General features: G+C 44.2%; 1 protein-coding gene across 4 annotated transcripts in view; it reads right to left on the bottom strand.

Annotated features, from left to right (window-relative positions):
* The window catches only part of SHISAL1 (shisa like 1), a 73,533-nt gene extending 66,253 nt beyond the window's left edge, over positions 1-7,280 (bottom strand). For 2 of the 4 annotated variants that reach the window (XM_058023541.1, XM_058023538.1), the window contains exon 1: positions 6,602-6,798. The gene's annotated coding sequence lies outside the window, so the exon portion shown is untranslated. Of the gene's footprint in view, positions 1-5,653; positions 5,734-6,601; positions 6,799-7,133 lie in introns of those variants that run through there. The other 2 variants (XM_058023539.1, XM_058023540.1) reach the window with 2 other exon arrangements.
* Positions 7,281-21,075: the final 13,795 nt, after the last annotated feature.

Here is a 21,075-nt window from a genome sequence, read left to right on the forward strand (position 1 = left end):
AGAACAGCACCAAGGCCATGGGACCCTTTCCATTCACCACCTGCCCTGAAGGGGTGTGGGACAGGATGTGGCTCCGTGCCACTGCCCTGGCCAATGTCCCTGCACTACAGCAATCCCTCTGCCAGCCCCTTACACAATTTCCCACAAGAATTCACAGATTTGCCCAAACAGGGATGAGAGGGGCTGCAGCACAAAGTAATAATTAACAAATCTCCAATGTGTGTATATAGAATCCCCCTACAGAGCTGGCTCCAGTGATTGTTCACTTCCTGGCTGGAGCCCCGGTTTCTAAATCCCTGCCAATAGTATTTCTAAAAATGAATTTCCAGCAATATCTCAATCAACAAAATGTTGCCACATCACAACACTTCACAGAGAATCACAATGAATTTCTCTTAAACACCACACAATTAAAAAGGGTAATGAGCATTAAATTGAACTTGCCTCTGAGAAGTGGTTTCCATACTCAGAGCAGCCACTCACTGATTTCTGTCATGACTTCTGCATTCCAGCCCAAGAAGCCAGTGTTTTATTAAACACTGAACACGTTTTCTTCAGGTCAAGGCTCCTTTACCACTAAGGGGAATTTAACTGACAATATGAATGTTGAATGTTCAAAGAATCAATGTCTTGTTTTCACGACAAAATAGAAATGAAACCCATCTTGTGAAGATGTTCAGTTTCCATTCATTTCCATTCACACACACTTGACAACTCCCTGCTTTGGGGTAAAATGTTCTTTAGGACTATGAAATTTTGGGCTGCAGCTTTCAAGTAAACCATTCAAACAGGTTTGTGTTCAACCTCTGCATTTTGGGATATTTTATCTTTAGAAATAGAAATGTTTTGTATCTTGAGGATAGGAAGCTTGGTCTATTATCTTGGCAACTTTCTGTCTAGTGATATGTAATGGTCATACTGAAACAAGACATGAACAAAGAACCCTAATTTAACTCTGGAGTTTAATGCATATTGAACGCTTACATTTGCCATTCAAGAAAAAGTGTCTGAAGTGGATGCAATTTCCTTGGAAAAGTTAATCTCTCCAGACTTCTGTCTATATTTTCAAATGTTAAAAAAGTAATTACCTGAAAAGTGACATAAGGGAAAAGTAGGTATGCTACATGCTTTACAAGACAAAGCTTTTAAAATTTTAATAAGTATACTAACTATTGGGCAGTAAGTAAAGAAGTAATTAACAAATGTTGATGCCGTTAAGACATCGTGGGGAAAAATGCATTTCGCCAAATGTTCACCACAAAAACAAACCAGTCCAAGATGGGAGATAACCAGAGAAAATTATACTCTGACTACCATAAGCTGAAAATTGTGTGAAAAAGCAGCCTGGAGGCTCTCAAGTATGGGAATGCAACACAAATGGCAAAAGTACTAATCTATATCTTCCCACCACTTCCTTGCAGCCGGCAGCTCTATTTGGCAGAACAGTGCCTTTCTAGTGGCAAAATTGATGGAAGACATGGATTCGGGAAAGAAAGGAATCACAGATATCTAAGAGTTACATTTGGAAATCCTTGCCTCCAACAGCCTTTAGGTGATTCATTTGAACCTCTCTTAAAGAAAAAGCCTGTAACTGGAAAGGATTCATTGTTGTGAAACAGCAACACAGGAATGTCAGTAAAATGAGAGCTGGAACATCTCCACCTTAAAAAAAAACCCCATCCAAATAAAGAAGAAGAAAAAAAGTTTTAGTTAGGAACCAGTCTGGCTAGAGTACGACAACTCAGAGCAGAAGAATTGCATTCCAAAGTTTTCCTTAGTAACTTCCAAGAGTCTCCCACACCAGCGTGGAGGAGAGAGGGCATTTTGCTTCTTCAGGTAAATTGAAATCCCACTGCCTTTTCTGCTTGATATAGCAAATCCTTTGTGCAGCAGCTACTACATCACACCTCACTGCTCACTCCTGATATCACCTAAGGGGCTCAAAAGGCATCCATTAGAATAAATAAGATTTTATCAGTAACCTGCTGAAGCCTCAGTTGTTTCTCTGGGCAGGATGAGAGTGGATAATCCTTAACGGTGCTGCCAGGAATGCCCTGAGATTTGCTGCTTGCAGTGCTTGGTCTGCAGACCTGTTCTTGCTAAGAGCTCTGAAGTGAAGCTCAGAACAATGTTTCATGTTCTGTGTTATGTGAGCCTGGTTCTTTATTAGGAAGTTTCTTTCTAGCTACTGAAGTATGTTTAGGAACACATCTTGTTCCTATGGAAATCTGTGAGAATTCTGCCCTTGCCTCCAAATAGAGCAGGAACAGACTCCCTGTCTGCAACATCAGACATCTTGGCATAAAGTGAGAAAATTGGGAGGGCCTGCTAAGCTTCACTGGTGTGGAAAGGTCAGCCTACAAATGAAGGGACTCCCACACGAGAAGCAGGAGGGCTGCAGCACATGCTGACAGGAGGCCTCTCCCTGCCTTATCCCCAGGGAAAATCCCAATTTCAGTCCCTGGCTCCTTCCCCAGCCAGCCTGTCCTGGCAGCTGAAAAGGCAGAGCAGCAGCAGCATCTCATGGCTGAAGTGCTGCTGAACCCATCACTGAGCAATACAGGTATGGGAGAGATTTGAATTTCAAAGTAATTTGAGCTGACATCTCTATTTTACAAGTAGCAAATACACCAAGGTCCAAAACTTCCAAAACTACTTGGGAGTTTGAGCATGTGAATAATCAGGCATCTCAGAGATGGGGGAGCGACATCCCTCCAGAATGCATTTTTTAAAACACAGATTTCCTTGGGTTGTTTCAAACTTGTGTCTTAAAAGCCTAAGTAATTTTGAAATTATTATATATGGTTCATTAAAAATATGGTGAGTAAGTGAAAGGCCAGAAAGGAGCTTTTTTACATCTTCACATTTAAAAAGGTTCATTTTTTAAAAGAATAAAATGACAGAAACAGGAGAGTTTTACATTACCACTGGTATGTAAAAATACAGTCTTTGTTTTATCTTAAGTTTGGCCATTAAATTCTGATGAAAAGCCGAATTTAGTCTACCATATATAAGAGATATCACTTTAAAAGTCAGGTTTTCATCGGCAAACCTTTCATACTAAACAATCCTGCCTCAATCTAAAAGACTGGTTTATCTGAAGTATTGATTACTAGGGTGATTCTGAAATGAAGACCAAACTAAAAACCCTATAGCTAAATCAAGTATACCACCATTTGAAGTATAAACACTTTATAGAAGTGTACAAAGAATACATCTGAGCTCCTAACTGGAATTACAGAAACATTTCTGATACCTTCCTAACACCATTACTCACTCCTGTCAAATGAGGTTGTGCATTTTATAAGCTCAGAAAGTATACCTAGAAACTCACTGGCCCAATCCTCTCCTAAAAGCAGAAAAAAACCAAAAACCAAACACACATACACAAAAAAAAAAAAATTCACTTTGGATATTTAGTGCTGGTTTCTGCCCTTCACAAGCCCCTTGCTGCCAATATGCCTATTTTAAATTCATAATGGCTTTATTTTTCCATCCAGAAAACCAGCACATCCAACCTGACAGCAAACAGGAAAAGCAGTGGTTTGTTGTCACGTCTTTGGAGTACAGATCTGTGAACTTTTTCTCTGAAATCTGTTTCCTTCAAATATATTCAGCAAAATGAATGTTAAGGAACCAGCACTGAAAGTAATTCCTCACATCTTCACACTGATCTCACTGGTGTGCAGATGCCAGTGACCAAGGCCTGAGACAGGAAAAATGTCGACTACCATTAGTTATTGTGCTGCACTAACATTTTGCTGCTTCCCCAGAGATCTCTCTGGGCACAATATATGCACATGGCACAACTCTACAGTCCAAATAAGCAGCCCTGAATGATGATGAGTGACTTGGCCAGAGCAGATCAGTTACCAAGAAAGGAGCTCAACTGCCTCCTCTAAATAATGGTCCAGTACTTATTCATCCCAGGTGTGGGACTACCAACACCAGAGAAACAAAGAATATTAAGTCTATTTCCACATGACAGCAAAGTTTGAGCAATAGGCTGGTTGAGCAATTTGCAGTATCTTGAATATGAACACCATAAGAAGCATTTTTGTTTATAAAAAAACAGTGTACATTATATCCAAGTTACTTTGATATAATGTTGAGTAAAACACAATGCAAACTAATATCATTATCCATATTTATAGACGTAGCCTTCATATCTATTTACTTTTATCCCACTCCCTGAAACAAAACCCCTTTATCAGTGACAGCTTTACATACTCAGATGCCTTCTCACAACCTTAAGTGATTATTGTTCTGAAAATATCTATAAAAGCAATAAGGGCTTGTTACAAATTATCTTTCTTGCTGCCTGTTATCAGTCTTAAAAACTAAAATTAAGATTTTTTTTTCTCCCTCCTCATGGCACTTAGAGTCTGAGAAATGAACTGGAATATCTGTTGCTCTTACTACTACCAATAATAAAAGGCTGAGCTTCAGAGATGTGAAGCACACAGTAAAACCTAAATCACTTTCCCTCTTCTTGTATTGACTGCGCAGCACTAAGTAGTAAAAATGTAATTATTCAGCATGGAAATTTAAGTCAATGACATCCAAAGGAGACAAGATGACAACTAAGATTTTTGTTCTTTTCTTTCTTTCTATTCATGAGATTGTCATTAAGTTACTTTACTGGTAACTAGGGGCTGGTGATGGCCCTCCACTCACAAGAAATATTTTCAGAGAGGTATCTCACTACTGAGTTGCTAAAAAACAGAATACAAAAGCCAAGGGGTATTTCAGTAACAATACCTTTAAGGTATTTCGGTAAAATTTGAAACTTTTTTCAAAAAGTGGTTTGCCTACTCTAATGCATTTGGAACGAGGCAGATGTTTTAGCACTTTGCTGGACTGAGCTGAGGATAGACTCTTTCTCACAACATGATAGAGACAGTTATTTTATAACAGTTTATTCACTGAGAAGGAGTGTTTCAAGACAGGAGAAAGAATGTATGCTTCATACAGAAGTTCCCCTACTATTATAACTTCCTACTCCTGTAATCTGAAACAGTCACAACTGAATGTCTCTCGGGCAGTATTTCAGAACTGAGTATTCTAAAATATTCCTTACACACTCCCAGTGCTTCTCAATGTAACGCTATATTAAACTGTCTCTTGCAAAACTATGAAAATTTGCAGGAGAGCTTCAGATGTTTAACCTAGCATATAGTTAAGTTAAAAGTGTGTGCTTGCTCATTCTCTCTAAAAAAAATATTTTAAGTCCCTTCTCAGGTAGCAATGCTAAGGCAAGTGATCAAGACTGTCATTCAGTTTCACAGCATTTTCCTTCCTTACTCTTGCATCTTCTCACTGGAGGTACACTCTTTGTAACAGTGGATATTCCTACAAATTTCAAAATGCTAAAGACCCTCGTTTTTGCCTGATTCTGAAGATGTTAACCCAGGAAAGCATTTTAAAACATGGCATTAGAACCACTGTTTTCAGCTGGATGGTAACAGTTCACATCTTTTGAAGAGCAGGGGGACTGTGATATGTTAAATAAAGACTAGAGTTAAAAAGGAGGATTTTTACCTCTACCATTAGGGAAAAGGAACATATAACATATGTTCACTCCTTGTAACTGAGGACAATACACTCATATACTCGGTTTTAACACTACTCCATCTTAGATAAAGTGCTTTACTTGATTAGCTCGGAGCAGAAGTGCAAGTGAACGACATTTCCTTTTGCTGAGCAGAGTGGGGTAGGAAGAAGTTAAAGAGACCTGTCAAGGTCACACCACAGCACGATGACAAAGTTACAGAAGAAGTCACCACTGATTCCCAGCTCAGCTGTAGCAGAGACTGCAACATGAAGCTCCTCAAAGGGTTCTGTTCTGCCAAATGACACACAAGCAGAAAGATAAGTAACATCAACAGTTTTTAGCACTAACATGTCTCAGGAGTACTTTGAACACGAGACAAGTCAGACCACGGCTCAGTTTGAGCTTTACAGCTGAACGAGGTAATGCAGCAGAACAAATACTAAGAAACCTCGTATAACTCTCACACTTGCTCAATCACATCCACGTATCGTTAATTAAGTGGGGGAAAATTGTGGAGCGTTGGAGAAAAAGCAAAGAGGGGCCACAGGATCACTCAGGGTTTATTTGCTTGTTTCTGTCCCCGGTGACAAAACACGGTACTAGTACAAATAAGAAAAGAGAGAAAATCGGGCAAACAGATAACCCCGAAGGCTCCGAGGGGTCCCGTTGTCATGGAAACAAGTCGCCGCTAATGAGCTTTCCACGGCATGAGTGATTAATACCCGAGCCCTGTAAATAAATATTGACGCCAAGCGCAGCCAGACGCGCAGGCGGCCGCTGGCTCGGGGCGAGCAGCAGCGCAGCGCGCACACGCCGCGGCTCCCCGCGCACAAAGGGGACCGCACAAAGTTTCCCGAGCGCTGCTGCCACCGCGCTGCGCGGGGGAGCGACGGCACAACGCGGGCCGAGCCGGGCCGGGCCCTCTGCCCCGCTCCTGCAGCCGGGCACGGTGCTCTACCACCTCCGGCAGCGCACGGAGCAGCGCAGCCCGCGACCGCCGCCCGCCCGGCCCTGCACAGACAGACACACAGACACGCCAACCCTCACCTTGCGCTAAGTCGCTGCCCGCGCACAGCCACTTTTCCCGATAGTTGCACGGCGAATCCACAAAGGAGAGCGCGGCTCCGGCGTGTGGCCGGGGACGGCAGCGCCGGCACCTCCGACCTCGGGGAGCAGAGCGCGGTGCTTCAGCCGGCGAGCGGGGGGACGAGGCACCGATGCACAGAAGCTGCTGCCACCTCCTTCCCCGGCTCCCCCATCCCCTCCTGTCCCCGCCCGCTTCTCCACCTTCTCTCTTCCTCCCCCCACCCCCGCTCGAACCAGCTGCTCTCACTCCACCTGGGGCGGCTCTCCAGGTGCCTCCCCGCTCCCACACGCGTTCCCGCGCCGCAGCTGGAGCTCCGGGGCGGCTGCTCCGCCTCTCGCCGCGTTGGCTCCGCTGTCCCGCAGGGAAACTTCCCCAGCCTCCGGCGCTCCTGTCCCGCACGGAGCGGGCTCCTCGCCGCGGGCGGGGACATCGCAGCGCGGAGCCCTGTCCCGGCTCGGGGGCAGGCAGAGCTGCCCGGAGGTGACCACTCACCTCAGCAAAGGCCGGCGGTACCCTCCCGGCATGGGGGCGGACGCGGCGCTGGCGGCATCGCCGATGGAGGTGAAACCTGGCGGGGGCGCGGGGCGCTCCCCCTGCCCTGCTGCTGCTGCGGGGCTCCCCGGGGAGGGACGGGATGCGCCGCCGGGGCCCTGCCGGGGCGCTCTGCGGTGCCGCCGCCCTCCCGCCTGAGCTGGGGCGAGGATGGATGAGGGAGGAGGCGCTGGCAGGGCGGGTGCGGCCGGAGCGGAGCCGTGCGGTGCCGCTCTGCGGTGCACAAGGATCGGCTTGCTCCGGGCAGACTGGGGTCTGTCACCAGCGAGCGGGTGGCTGGACCAGAGGCGACAGTGCGGCGGCTTCCCCAAGGCTCCCAGCCGGCCGCTGGTCCCTGCCCGTCTCAGACCAGGGCCCGCTCCTCTCTTCTTCTTCCCCTTCCCATACGCCGCCCTCCCCGCCCAGTCGTTACGAGGGCACCGGGGATTAAGTGTACGTTCAATTTTAAGAGCATTATATTAATAAATAGCGATTCGGTGATTTTAAATTACTCTGCGAGCATCCATCCGGCAGCCTGTTAAGAAGCAATCCCCTCCAGGCACGGCTTAATCGGAGGGATCAGAGCGCGGGCGCCGCGTCCTCCGGTGCCTCCAGCGGGGCTTGCCCAGGGAGCTGCGGCCGAACGCGCACCTGCTGCGGGGTTCCTTAGAAAAATTCCTTACGGGAGAGCCCTGCCCGGCCCGGGAAGGCGGTGCTGCCGGCGGGAGGGACGGAGGGAGCACCGGGAGAACCACGGCCTCCGCCTGGGAACGGCCTTTGAGTTTGCCCCACGTCTCACTAGAGACTAAACCAGCCCGGTCTAGGCAGGGCTTGGCGGGGCAGCCGGAGTTTGGACGCTGCAGAAAGTGCACATCCTTAGAGCAGTGGAAATCTGGCTGTTATACTGCGTGAAGCAGCGGACGCGCGGAGAGGCAGCGCCGTGCGAGCCCCTCCCGGCTCCTCAGAGCGATTCCCGAGCTCACCTGCGCACCCCGCGGCCCCTCGCTGCTGCAACTGCAGCCCGCGGCTCCAACACAAAGGCTAAGGCAGCTCCGAGAGGGCAAGAGGAGCACAGACACTGATTTGAGGGCTCAGCCCTCAGAAGATGGCTAAAGCCTCCCTTTCTCCCCCTCCTTCCTTTTGCATCACACCTCCAGAGCCCAACAGGTGGTTGTGACCTCAGAGAAGTTCTAAGCTAATCTCAGTGATGTCTATAAATGACCTCTCGCATGAATTCACATTATAAGGAAAAAGGATTTTTCATTTACATTTTAATGCATAAATCATGCAAAGTAGGGAGCTCCAGACACTGTTGCAAGAGTGATGACTCATGCCCACCACATGTACATTATTTATTGTCTGAGGATGGGACCGTGTTTAAATTAGGCTGCTTGATAACCTAATCTGAATGTTCTGAACTGCTTCCCTATAATTATGTTCTGGAGAAAGTAAAGCATAATTTCTTAACCCTAGTCTCTCTCCCTGACACATTTTAATTCAGAGACTTCTATAGAACTACATGTTTTGAATTTCCTAGCAGGTGGAGTGCTCTTTCTGCACAGGCACTGCACGTGGAAAGGAACAATCACAAATGTACTTCTCAGATCAGGAAGGAATGTAAACTATGGCTTTCTGCACATTAGCAGATAAAAACTGTTAAGTTCAACAATTTCAAACAGGAATGAAGATACCCTGCCAGCTTGTACCAGTTTCTCATACTGGGATGTCTCATTACACGGCTGTGTTAAACTAGGCTTCACCATCCCATTGGGACTAATTCTCTTCCAGACACCAAAACCAAACTCCTTATGGCTAAGTGGGCTCTGTTATTTTTTCATAGAATAATTACAGAGCAAATAACTGGTGGACCACCAGTTCATCTCTTTGTTTCCTTCTTACAGTCCTGTACATTTGCTGATTCCTCCATTTTACTAAACCTTGAGAGTACAAGGGCAAAAAGCTGTTCTGTTCCCTGTTCTTCATGTGTTTTTCCTCTTTCTTTTCAAGCAGATGGTATCAAGGAAGCTCTTCCCACATATACACAAATATTCAAAGCCATTCCTGTGAGGAACTCAGGCTTCAACTACTCCTTTTGTTCTGTTCTTCTCTTTCTGTGAGAGTGACACACTCTTACCCTCACCCATTTCATACTTGTGAGTGACCAAGGGAAAAGCTATGGCCAGAGTCTCCTCTAAATGTGAAATGAAAAATTCTGTGGTACTCATGCCTATTTTGTGAGGAGCAGATGTTTTCCAGTGGATAAACGTGTGAGGAGAAAGATCAGGATGGAGGGTGTTTATTTTTGCTTAATATTTTGGAGGAAATAGAGAAATACTGAACTTCTAATGGTTTGAGCTTTCAACTGGCTGTTGGTCAGGTCCCAAACCCACAGGGCTGAAACGCTGCAAACAGTAATAGGGAAATGCAAATTAGGACAAGAAATTAAAATTAAATCCTGATCAATGATTCTGTCATCCCATGCTAGTGCCAGATGCAGCAACCAAATGCTTGTGTCCCAACAGCCTCATCATCATCTGCTTGATGTTGTGTGGCTCTTCTTTGCAGTAAATATAAAATAAAACTGATCTTATATTTTAGCGAGTTGGTAGACACTTTCTATTTTCTAAAATATCTACAAGTCTTCCCGCTCTAACACTCCTGTCTCATCAAATAAAAACTGTTTAAAATCACGATTTCTGCTATGGTGTAAACTTCAAGTACCTGTCTCAGTGTGGAGGGTGACACCAAACAGAAGATGGGTGATTTAACTATCACTCTTGCCCAAACCTGTGCTGGAATTGGTGTTAGGATTCAATGCCACTAAGTGTGGCACTGTTCCCAGTCAAGCCTGTACTGCTTCAAGGTTTCGAAGTTAAAGCTGTATATAAAAATACAAAAGATGGTTAGAATCCAAGAAGTGATCATTTGCTTAATGTGGTATAAAGAAGCCTAAAATGGTAACCTCATTTGGGCTTTATTTGGGACAATACCACAGTAAATAGTAAAATAATGAAAAATAGGATAAAGCTGTTATTCAAAGAATCTTTTTTTCTCCCTTCTGAAGTTACAGAAAGGCACTACTTTAAAGTACACAACATCTGAGCAGTTCATTTTCTATTTTAGCCCTTACAGGCCAGCTCTGCTGGCTCACATAAGCTCCCAGGGAACGTCCCACTGACTGCAAGGACAAGTTCACATCCCAGGCTTTACAGTACAGATTCGTGCTGAAACAAGTGTGTCAAGGTCCAAATGCTGCAGTGACTGGCAGGCATGAGTTATACATGAAGATAAGCACGTGTCAAGCCCTTGTGGGTCTGACCCCAAATTTCTTAGTTATTCCTCACTGAAGATGAAAAGCCAAAAGCCCTATTGTTTCATCCTGGGAATTCCATGCAGTTTCATCCTCTCTATGAGGATGAAAAACTTCATGTTTAATGTAAAGTTTTTCCTTGGCAACATCAAGAAATCTTGATAATGCATTATATGCACAGAAGTGCAGCATGTCAGTATCGGATTCATTTTTGAAAAGGATACTTCATCTTCTGGCATTCTTAATAGTTTTTATTGGACTATTATGACATGAAATGCACAGCTTCCATGCAGTGTTTGGAAAATACTATGAGTAAGACAGTGTTTCAAATATTGTTTCAGTCATCTTTCATTCGTGAGGGACTTGCATGCAGACAAGGTACATTAGATCCTTCCAGATGAGAAGTGTTGGCATCTGGAGTGAATTAACAATCAAAGTGTGAATGCAAAAAGGGCAGTCCCAACTCAGGTGGTTTGGACATGGCCCTGGCTACCACATGGTCATTGATGATTGCCAAAGATGGTTTTTCAAATCTAAGTGTCAAAGAAATTCCTCAGGGACAGGGCTTACTTTGCTGTCCAGGCTGTATATGTGTATAAATATATGTATGTTTCATTTTCAAGAAAAAAATTGTATTTAAAAAGTGGATCAGAACCAAGAACGCTGGCATAAACATTCTTGAAGCTGTGAATTTGGAAAGACCTACCTATAACATAAATACTTGGATATTGTTTCAATTAGCTGAGGTTTCCAAAAAGAAAAAAAAGAAGGAAAATAACAGACACACAACAATAATTAATTATAGTAGTGTAAGGACATTTGTCTGTGTGATTTGTGTACGCATATAGGCACATATACATAAATATACATTTTCAAGCCCACATTCAGGGAAGTAGCGTGGGTCACAACATTACACAGTGCAGATGCCAGTCCATGCCATCTGATGGTAAGGGGTAGGTCCACCCCAGAACACACACAAATGTGTGGGATTTGCATTAATCCTGTTATCCCAGAGGGAAGGACGTTCACTCCTCCTCCCACAGAGCAGCCCACCGTGAATCCACCAAGCCCTTTCCTCCACCTGATTCCTAAGCAAGCCAGGCTGCAGCACCTCTCTCCTCCTCATATGCACTCCAGGCAGCGGCTGCTCAGAAGAGCAAGAGGGGAAGGGAGCTGCTTTTGTGTCAGCAAATCAAAAACACTGCTTGCTTCTGTGTGTAGACAGTGGGTTCTGCTACAGCGGCTGACATTTGAAAAACATTCACACTTGTCACAGAAATAATACACAGTGTGTGGATTGTCCCTCCCGAGCACAGCAAGGCCATCACTCTCCCATCTCTCCTTGAGATGCTTTTTGCTTTTTCCCTGTGTCTGATTGCTGAGGAGAAAATGTGTGTCTGCTCCCAAAAGGTTGGTAACCTGCCTGTGCTGTTAGGCTGTGCTACCATGCACGTGTAAAGAGAGAGGAGAGAGCTGGAGTGGCCTTGCAGTCTGGCATTAAAAGCAAAGGTGCCCCCAGAGTTGTCTGCAAAAGGACAAACCATCCCTCCGAGTCATTCTACATCCAGCAGAGGAGTTATCAGTTCCAAAAGAGTCTAAGCTGGATGGGAGAGGGTAATTTTGTGTTGGAAAGGAAAGGAAAGGAAAGTTCTGGGAAGGGAAGTTCTGGGAAGGGAAGGGAAGTTCTGGGAAGGGAAGTTCTGGGAAGGGAAGTTCTGGGAAGGGAAGGGAAGTTCTGGGAAGGGAAGTTCTGGGAAGGGAAGTTCTGGGAAGGGAAGGGAAGTTCTGGGAAGGGAAGTTCTGGGAAGTTCTGGGAAGTTCTGGGAAGGGAAGGGAAGGGAAGGGAAGGGAAGGGAAGGGAAGGGAAGGGAAGGGAAGGGAAGGGAAGGGAAGGGAAGGGAAGGGAAGGGAAGGGAAGGGAAGGGAAGGGAAGGGAAGGGAAGGGAAGGGAAGGGAAGGGAAGGGAAGGGAAGGGAAGGGAAGGGAAGGGAAGGGAAGGGAAGGGAAGGGAAGGGAAGGGAGGAAGTGTTGGAAGGAAGGAAGGAAGTGTCGGAAGGAAGGAAGTGTCGGAAGGAAGGAAGTGTCGGAAGGAAGTGTCGGAAGGAAGGAAGGAAGGAAGTGTCGGAAGGAAGGAAGGAAGGAAGGAAGGAAGGAAGGAAGGAAGGAAGGAAGGAAGGAAGGAAGGAAGGAAGGAAGGAAGGAAGGAAGGAAGGAAGGAAGGAAGGAAGGAAGGAAGGAAGGAAGGAAGGAAGGAAGGAAGTGTCGGAAGGAAGGAAGGAAGGAAGGAAGGAAGGAAGGAAGGAAGGAAGGAAGGAAGGAAGGAAGGAAGGAAGGAAGGAAGGAAGGAAGGAAGGAAGGAAGGAAGTGTCGGAAGGAAGGAAGTGTCGGAAGGAAGGAAGGAAGGAAGTGTCGGAAGGAAGGAAGGAAGGAAGTGTCGGAAGGAAGGAAGTGTCGGAAGGAAGGAAGGAAGGAAGGAAGGAAGGAAGGAAGTGTCGGAAGGAAGTGTCGGAAGGAAGGAAGGAAGGAAGTGTCGGAAGGAAGTGTCGGAAGGAAGTGTCGGAAGGAAGGAAGGAAGGAAGTGTCGGAAGGAAGGAAGTGTCGGAAGGAAGGAAGGAAGGAAGGAAGTGTCGGAAGGAAGGAAGTGTCGGAAGGAAGGAAGGAAGGAAGTGTCGGAAGGAAGTGTCGGAAGGAAGTGTCGGAAGGAAGTGTCGGAAGGAAGTGTCGGAAGGAAGGAAGGAAGTGTCGGAAGGAAGGAAGGAAGGAAGGAAGGAAGGAAGGAAGGAAGGAAGGAAGGAAGGAAGGAAGGAAGGAAGGAAGGAAGGAAGGAAGGAAGGAAGGAAGGAAGGAAGGAAGGAAGGAAGGAAGTGTCGGAAGGAAGGAAGGAAGGAAGGAAGGAAGGAAGGAAGGAAGGAAGGAAGGAAGGAAGGAAGGAAGGAAGGAAGGAAGGAAGTGTCGGAAGGAAGGAAGGAAGGAAGGAAGGAAGGAAGGAAGGAAGGAAGGAAGGAAGGAAGGAAGGAAGGAAGGAAGGAAGGAAGGAAGGAAGGAAGGAAGGAAGGAAGGAAGGAAGGAAGTGTCGGAAGGAAGGAAGGAAGTGTCGGAAGGAAGTGTCGGAAGGAAGGAAGGAAGGAAGGAAGGAAGTGTCGGAAGGAAGGAAGTGTCGGAAGGAAGGAAGGAAGGAAGGAAGGAAGGAAGGAAGGAAGGAAGGAAGGAAGGAAGGAAGGAAGGAAGGAAGGAAGGAAGGAAGGAAGGAAGGAAGGAAGGAAGGAAGGAAGGAAGGAAGGAAGGAAGGAAGGAAGGAAGGAAGGAAGGAAGTGTCGGAAGGAAGGAAGGAAGTGTCGGAAGGAAGGAAGTGTCGGAAGGAAGGAAGGAAGGAAGGAAGGAAGGAAGGAAGGAAGGAAGTGCCGGAAGGAAGGAAGGAAGGAAGGAAGGAAGGAAGGAAGGAAGGAAGGAAGGAAGGAAGGAAGGAAGGAAGGAAGGAAGGAAGGAAGGAAGGAAGGAAGGAAGGAAGGAAGGAAGGAAGGAAGGAAGGAAGGAAGGAAGTGTCGGAAGGAAGTGTCGGAAGGAAGGAAGGAAGGAAGTGTCGGAAGGAAGGAAGTGTCGGAAGGAAGGAAGTGTCGGAAGGAAGGAAGTGTCGGAAGGAAGGAAGGAAGGAAGGAAGGAAGGAAGGAAGGAAGGAAGGAAGGAAGGAAGGAAGGAAGGAAGGAAGGAAGGAAGGAAGGAAGGAAGGAAGGAAGGAAGGAAGGAAGGAAGTGTCGGAAGGAAGGAAGGAAGGAAGGAAGGAAGGAAGGAAGGAAGTGTCGGAAGGAAGTGTCGGAAGGAAGGAAGGAAGTGTCAGAAGGAAGTGTCGGAAGGAAGTGTCGGAAGGAAGTGTCGGAAGGAAGGAAGGAAGGAAGTGTCGGAAGGAAGGAAGGAAGGAAGTGTCGGAAGGAAGGAAGGAAGGAAGGAAGGAAGGAAGGAAGGAAGGAAGGAAGGAAGGAAGGAAGGAAGGAAGGAAGGAAGGAAGGAAGGAAGGAAGGAAGTGTCGGAAGGAAGGAAGGAAGGAAGGAAGGAAGGAAGGAAGGAAGGAAGGAAGGAAGGAAGGAAGTGTCGGAAGGAAGGAAGGAAGGAAGGAAGGAAGGAAGGAAGGAAGGAAGGAAGGAAGGAAGGAAGGAAGGAAGGAAGGAAGGAAGGAAGGAAGGAAGGAAGGAAGGAAGGAAGGAAGGAAGGAAGGAAGGAAGTGTCGGAAGGAAGGAAGTGTCGGAAGGAAGGAAGGAAGGAAGTGTCGGAAGGAAGGAAGTGTCGGAAGGAAGGAAGGAAGGAAGGAAGGAAGGAAGGAAGGAAGGAAGGAAGGAAGGAAGGAAGGAAGGAAGGAAGGAAGGAAGGAAGGAAGGAAGGAAGGAAGGAAGGAAGGAAGGAAGGAAGGAAGGAAGGAAGGAAGGAAGGAAGGAAGGAAGGAAGATTTTGCTCTTCAAAATGCATGTAGATGTTTGTGGCCATGTTGTCCAACCAAAGCCTCCAGTTATGAAATTAAGAGATGCAGCTCAATGCAGTGTGTGGACTTGGATGTGGAATCCTTTATAACAGAAAAAATGGTGGAAGAATAATTACTATGACAGTAGATTTATGCAAACCAAATGGGAAGTGTGAAGAGAAAAAAGTGCGAATTCTTGGACATGTTTTATGTTCTCCACAATTTACAGTTTAAATTTTTGTAAAAATATATATCAGCTAATAGTTTTTCCATAAGTTCTATTTTGTCACTGTTCACTTTCTGTCAGGGATTATTACACAGAGTTGGATTGTTGAACAGTGGCTACATTTCATTCCAAATATGGCTGCACACTTCAGGGGAGGGATTGCTGAATTATGTCAATTTTTGAAGGAATCTGAAATCCTTGACATGGAAAAAATTATGCAGATGTGCAATGACTGTATTTTACTGGAAGATATTAACCAAAGCAGGGAGGAGAGCCAGCAGGGTGGGCTTTCATGTACTTACAGTGCAAGGTTTTTGGGAATCCTTTTTTTTCCCGTTCCTGGATCTCTGACAAGTGGAGCATGTTTTGGTTTAGCTATCCCCAACATAAACACAAAAATATCTGGTCTCCCAGATGTGCTGCAGAACATATTGTTTGTCAAGTATTTTAAGGTTCTACAAATGAGCAGAAATTTGTATTGTTGTGTTTTGCTTGCTAGAAGCCAGCAGGAACTTTTCCACTCTGTCACCACTGGCTCACATTGGGGGGTTTTTGCATGAGAGACACATGGGGCTGACTCATGTTCTTGTTTGTCAGCATAAATAGACCTTTCCAGCATAGATTTGTTGGAAGTTTGCTGGGAATACAGGTTAGCTTTGGGTTCTCTGGTCTCTTTGAGTCCTCTTACAGGATATTTAAGGATCTGGTGCAATGAGGGAGGAAGGCTGCTCTTCAATGAATTGGAAAAGCTTTTTTTTGATGGGTGCATGAAATGAGATTTCTCACTAATCTTCTGTGTAATTCATTGGCGTAATCTCTTTGTAGGCACATCGTAATAATCCTTGGTATTAGAGAGAGGACCTCAAACATGGAAAGTTTCAAAACATGCTACCGTATGGAAAAGGCCAAGATGCTGGATCTCCCTACTCTTTGTACTATAATTAAGATTCACATTATTTATGCCTCAGCAGTTCACTGGAAATAGTCCTTGAAGTAAGTGTGCACAGAAAAAAAAAGGAAAAAAGAATAAAAGTGAGAGAAAGTATTTGAATTGAGAAACACGTTGTGTAACATTGAGCCATACCAGCAAAGGGATTTTTCTCCTGTGTGGGAATGCACAGCAGAAGTTCAGCGAAAGGGGTTTTAATGCCAGTGGAATCCAGAGATGGAAGCATAGTTTGAAGAGTTGTTTATGATTTCCTTTATATTCAGCTCCATGGGTGCTGTCAGTGCAGAACAGACACACAAGAGAAAATAACCTATAAAGCCACAATGTAAATAGATTTCTCTTGCACAATATTCTGTGGCCACAGGTTTTAGATTGCCATCCTTGGGCTAGGATTTGCAGAGTAAATGTGCCTTTATTGTTGTATTGGCATGGCTTATAATCAAAATCCTCTCTATATTAATAAGTGATTACATCCAGAGCAGTATTTCATCCTCCTGCTTAGGATTTCTCCCTGATGGACTGGAAAATGAAATTTTTAACTCCTCTGGAAGATTTTTCTCCTGCCTGAAATGGGAGCTGGGATGGCCACTTCCCCATGATGGCATGTTCCTCCCTCACTGTACCACTGTATCCTCCCTTCTGCACTTCACTTGTGTATTTTCTTCTTTGCAAAGCTGACACACCAACCATAGGCAGATTGGAGGATACAAATTTACATGTCCTGCTAAATCATCTCTGTCCATACCCATTAAGTTATTTAAGCATCAGAGTAACACTGCTCCATATCCTTGAGGGTCTGGGTCAGAGATGTATTAGAAAATGTTATCTTTACTTTGAAGTCCAGCTTCAATACAAATCTGCTTGCTTCCTGCTTCTCCTTCTCTTCCTGCTTATTTATACCAGAAACCTTTTTGTTAGTGAAACAGAAATAGATTACTTGATATCTCACTCCCTTAACCACAAATTTTTGGGCCACTCTTTATCCTGGGAAAAATAATATCTTTTTAGGGGTGGCACACCTATGTTAAGACACCACAAATCACTGACAGAAAATGAAGGGATTGTACTTCTAAAATGAAGGTATTTTTCTGTTCAACACAAACTTAATAGGGTGTTGTGGTTCTGCTAAATAATGGTTGCAAACCTGTGGTGTTCTGTGAGCTGGTGAAATTCCTTTTCGAGATTAAATACATTTAATAATATCACTGTTTGCAAGTAGTAGCCACCAGCCATTTGATGTCATAATATTAAACTTGCAGTTCCATAATCTTCATAAAAGTGGAAGACTGTTCTGCATGCTGCTTCTTGGGAAAATTTTGTTTTCTCTTGGATAAAGTATTTATTTTTCCTTTTTAACAAATAACACACATGGAATGTTAAGGGATGAAACAGAAACCAGTGGTTCATGGAATCACAGGATCATTTAAGTTGGAAAAGACCTCAAAGATCATTTGGTCCAACTTTGAGCCATCACCCCCTAGTGTCATTTGAAAGGGGATATTTCCTGGATCCTTGGTGTTTAATTTGTTTGCCCAGGAAATGTGCCCAGGAAAGCTGAGACCCTTTGTGCCTGGCCAGTCCCGTCCCATTTTGAGGACCTTTTCCCTGAACAGTCCTGCTGGATTAAAGGGTGCTTGAATGGATTTATTCAGGGATCAGAAATTAAAGTGCGAGGAATTGCAGAGAGTCCAGGTAGAACATAATATTAATATTATTGACTACTACTACTACTACTACTACTACCACCACCACCACCACCACCACCACTTATTGTTATATTAACATTATCATTATTATTATTTTTGTCTTTATTTTACACAGTTCCAATAATTTTTCTGACTCCTGTATTTTTCTAGTACTCCTGTGTTTAAAAGGATATTGTTTAATCAGAACCTGTCACTGCTTTCATTATAATAGGAAAATAATAGGAAAATTTGCTCTACAAAGCTATGTAAATAAAGCACCCTCACCTTCTAATCTAGTGTTTCCACATCCCCTTTATTTGCCATATTCTTAAGAATCTTGTAAGAGCTGTTTAAACTGTCTCTGGTCTCCTCTGCAGAAGAACCACATTTGGCTGGATTTCTGCTGCAGTGGAAGCCAGCCTGGCCACCTTCTCATGGGCTCTTTGTTTGGAGACAAGAACTGTATCTACCTGTTCGTTTTTGTTTCACAATGGTAGGTTAGAAAAAAAAACCACACATAATTTTTTTGCTTTTTCCTTCATGGCCAAGAATTTAGGGGATGTGCATAGACATTCTAACTTTCCCAAAGTTTGAATGGAGAGGGTAGAGCTGCTAATACAGTCTGAAATACAGACCGGCTTAGGAATGCCTGCTGTAGTTGGAATCAACCAGTGAAGGGCCTGAATTTGTTCAAGTGGCAAGCAAGAGAAGTTTTAATAGCAGATTCTAAGAAACCTGCACATGACCAGACTCCACATATCCAATTGTTGCCATCTTTTCAGCACATGCAGTCAGGGCAAATCTTGCAGTCTTCACACAGAGAAAATCCCCACTAGAATTAACAGGAATTTGTGTGAACAAGGATTAAATAAGTGCGGACTCACAGCCCAGCCCAACAAGTCTTTTCTCATGACAGCATCCAATTAAAATTAATGAAGTAACTTGTTCAAGGATCACCCAGGGAAATGATGGGAGAGGCAAGGGTAGAACACAGATTATATGAGTCACTGCCAAGTTCCCTGATGTTAAAAAGTCAAAAATACTTAGAGGACAGAAATGCTGAAGAATAGTGAGAAATGAGAACCATTAATTGAAGTGGCTTCTAGGCAATCTGTCCGGGGTGATCAATTTACATATTTATCCCTACCAAGATATAAACCCTGCAATATTTCTTGCCTCTCTCCCATCTAATTGGGTATTATGGTGAAAATGTGACAGTATCTTATTTTTTGTAAAGGAAAATAATTATGTTTTAACATCTCCAGTGGACTTCGTCTCTATTTTCCTCAATTACCCAAATTGCAGCTCACTCTTGACTTTTCGGAGCAGCCCAGACATTTCAAATGCAGCTGGCTAGGCCTGATTGTGCCCCTTACCCAGCTCAAAACAGAAAATTGTATTCTGCCCGTGACCACCCCTCCTCCTTTCTCTAGCTTACACTGTTCACTGGAGGAAGCTGAAGGGAGGTAACATCCCTCTGCAGGATGGCTGAGAAAGCAGCTCTTAAATAAATTTATCATCACCTGTGATGTTAGATTGGCATTAGGGGAAGGGTGTAAGGATTTGGCCTGCTACTTATAAAATAAACAAGTTTGCTTGCTCGTTGCAAGTGCCACATGGGAGCCAGTAGAATCAGGAAGAATTTCAGAAATCTAATTTGCTTTTCATTGTGTATGCTGTTTGATTACCTTGTGCCATTCTTTCTGTTTGCAATAAAAACAGTGACTTCCCAGTCATTTTCATTTTAGGTCTCTCTCTGGCATTCACACACCAATATAACATTTGAATTGCAAATACTGGAAGAATTTATTAAAGATAGTCACTTCCTCTGGATTTTATATGTATATGTGTCTATATCTTCCTAATGTTTTCAGTTGCTGTGAGAGCTTATTCTGTTCTTCAGGTGCCTTTCAACTAGCTCTGTGTCCATGAGTGAGGAAGAAAGGAGGGAGCAGTACATTTAAAGTACTTCCTTGGAAAACTATTCATTCACAGTTTTTGAAAGAAACATCTGAATATTGTGCAAGAACTCCAAAGTGTTCTCAAAGAAAGTTCCCCTTGACTGGGCACTCAAAGCAACCTTATCTGACACCCACACGATTTAAATTATTAAATGAATTCAAGAGGAAGGTCCTGAAATGAAATTGCATCCTCTCCCATTTTTCCAGCTGCCTGCCCTTCTCCCAGGACACCTAACTCAAAATGCCTGCTGTGGTCCATTACACTCCAAAAAGAACAAGAAAGAGTGTCTGAATGAAAAGTATAAACCATATCAACACAAGCTGACAAACCCCATCCAAGTCCCCGAACCCTAGAATGCAATATCCTTTCTCCAGCATCCAGCTGCTCATGGGAATGGTACAAAATGAACAACAACAACAAAAAAAATACCCTCCCCAATAAGTAGAGAACATGCCACTGAAAAAGGTGAAAAACGGGTAAGTCTCACATGGGAAAAAGAGTTTTCCCAAGCTTCTTCCAGGGAGAGTGTGAAGCATTTTCCCATTGGTGCAAGCACTGTTAACCTTTCTGGAAAAGGAGCAAAGGCCACATTGGGATTTCAGTCTCTTGAGCTGAAGTTGCAGAAACCTGGATGGCTGTACAGGCGCTAAAGATGGAAAAGGTACCCTTAATTTTGGAACTTCATATTACAGAAATAAGACCTAACAGTCTTCGCTTTCTGCTCAGCTTTATGACCAGCATTTCAAAACAACCTGATACCAGCATAAATAACTGGAATAATGTCCTTGAATTACTTTCCACTTCTGCGTTTTCCCTCTACTCCTTTGACAAAAAAGGAGGTTCCAGCTACTTTTTTCCCTTAAGTTAGTAGATATAATATTGGTACCTTGTGCTTGGTGATCTCTAAACTTAAAATGGAAAGCATCAAGAAACCAGATTTTGTCTTAGTATGTCTAGATGTGTGTGTCTGAGTGACATAACATGACCAAAGCTGCAGCCTAAAGTGAGCAGATTATGCTGTTGTCATAAAGTCAATGCATGCAGCACATGCCACATCGCCACTTTGATTGCATCTGGATGTATTTAGGGGATGTGGCATGACAGTGCATAGATCATGAAGCCAAACCAAATGTCAGGTTCCTCCATTTCCTGACAAGTGGTATTTGAGCAGTAGGATTCTCCCACTCCCTCACTGCATTTGTAATCTGAAATCAGTATTTTGATTTCAGACTAAATTATGATAGATTTTTTAATTTTGAGGTTTCTGTATTGAATTTAGTCATTAGTAGGATTTTTTATATTCTTTGTCTCCCCTAAATGA

Source organism: Melospiza georgiana, chromosome 4 (assembly GCF_028018845.1).
Source record: "Melospiza georgiana isolate bMelGeo1 chromosome 4, bMelGeo1.pri, whole genome shotgun sequence".
NCBI classification, from domain to species: domain Eukaryota; kingdom Metazoa; phylum Chordata; class Aves; order Passeriformes; family Passerellidae; genus Melospiza; species Melospiza georgiana.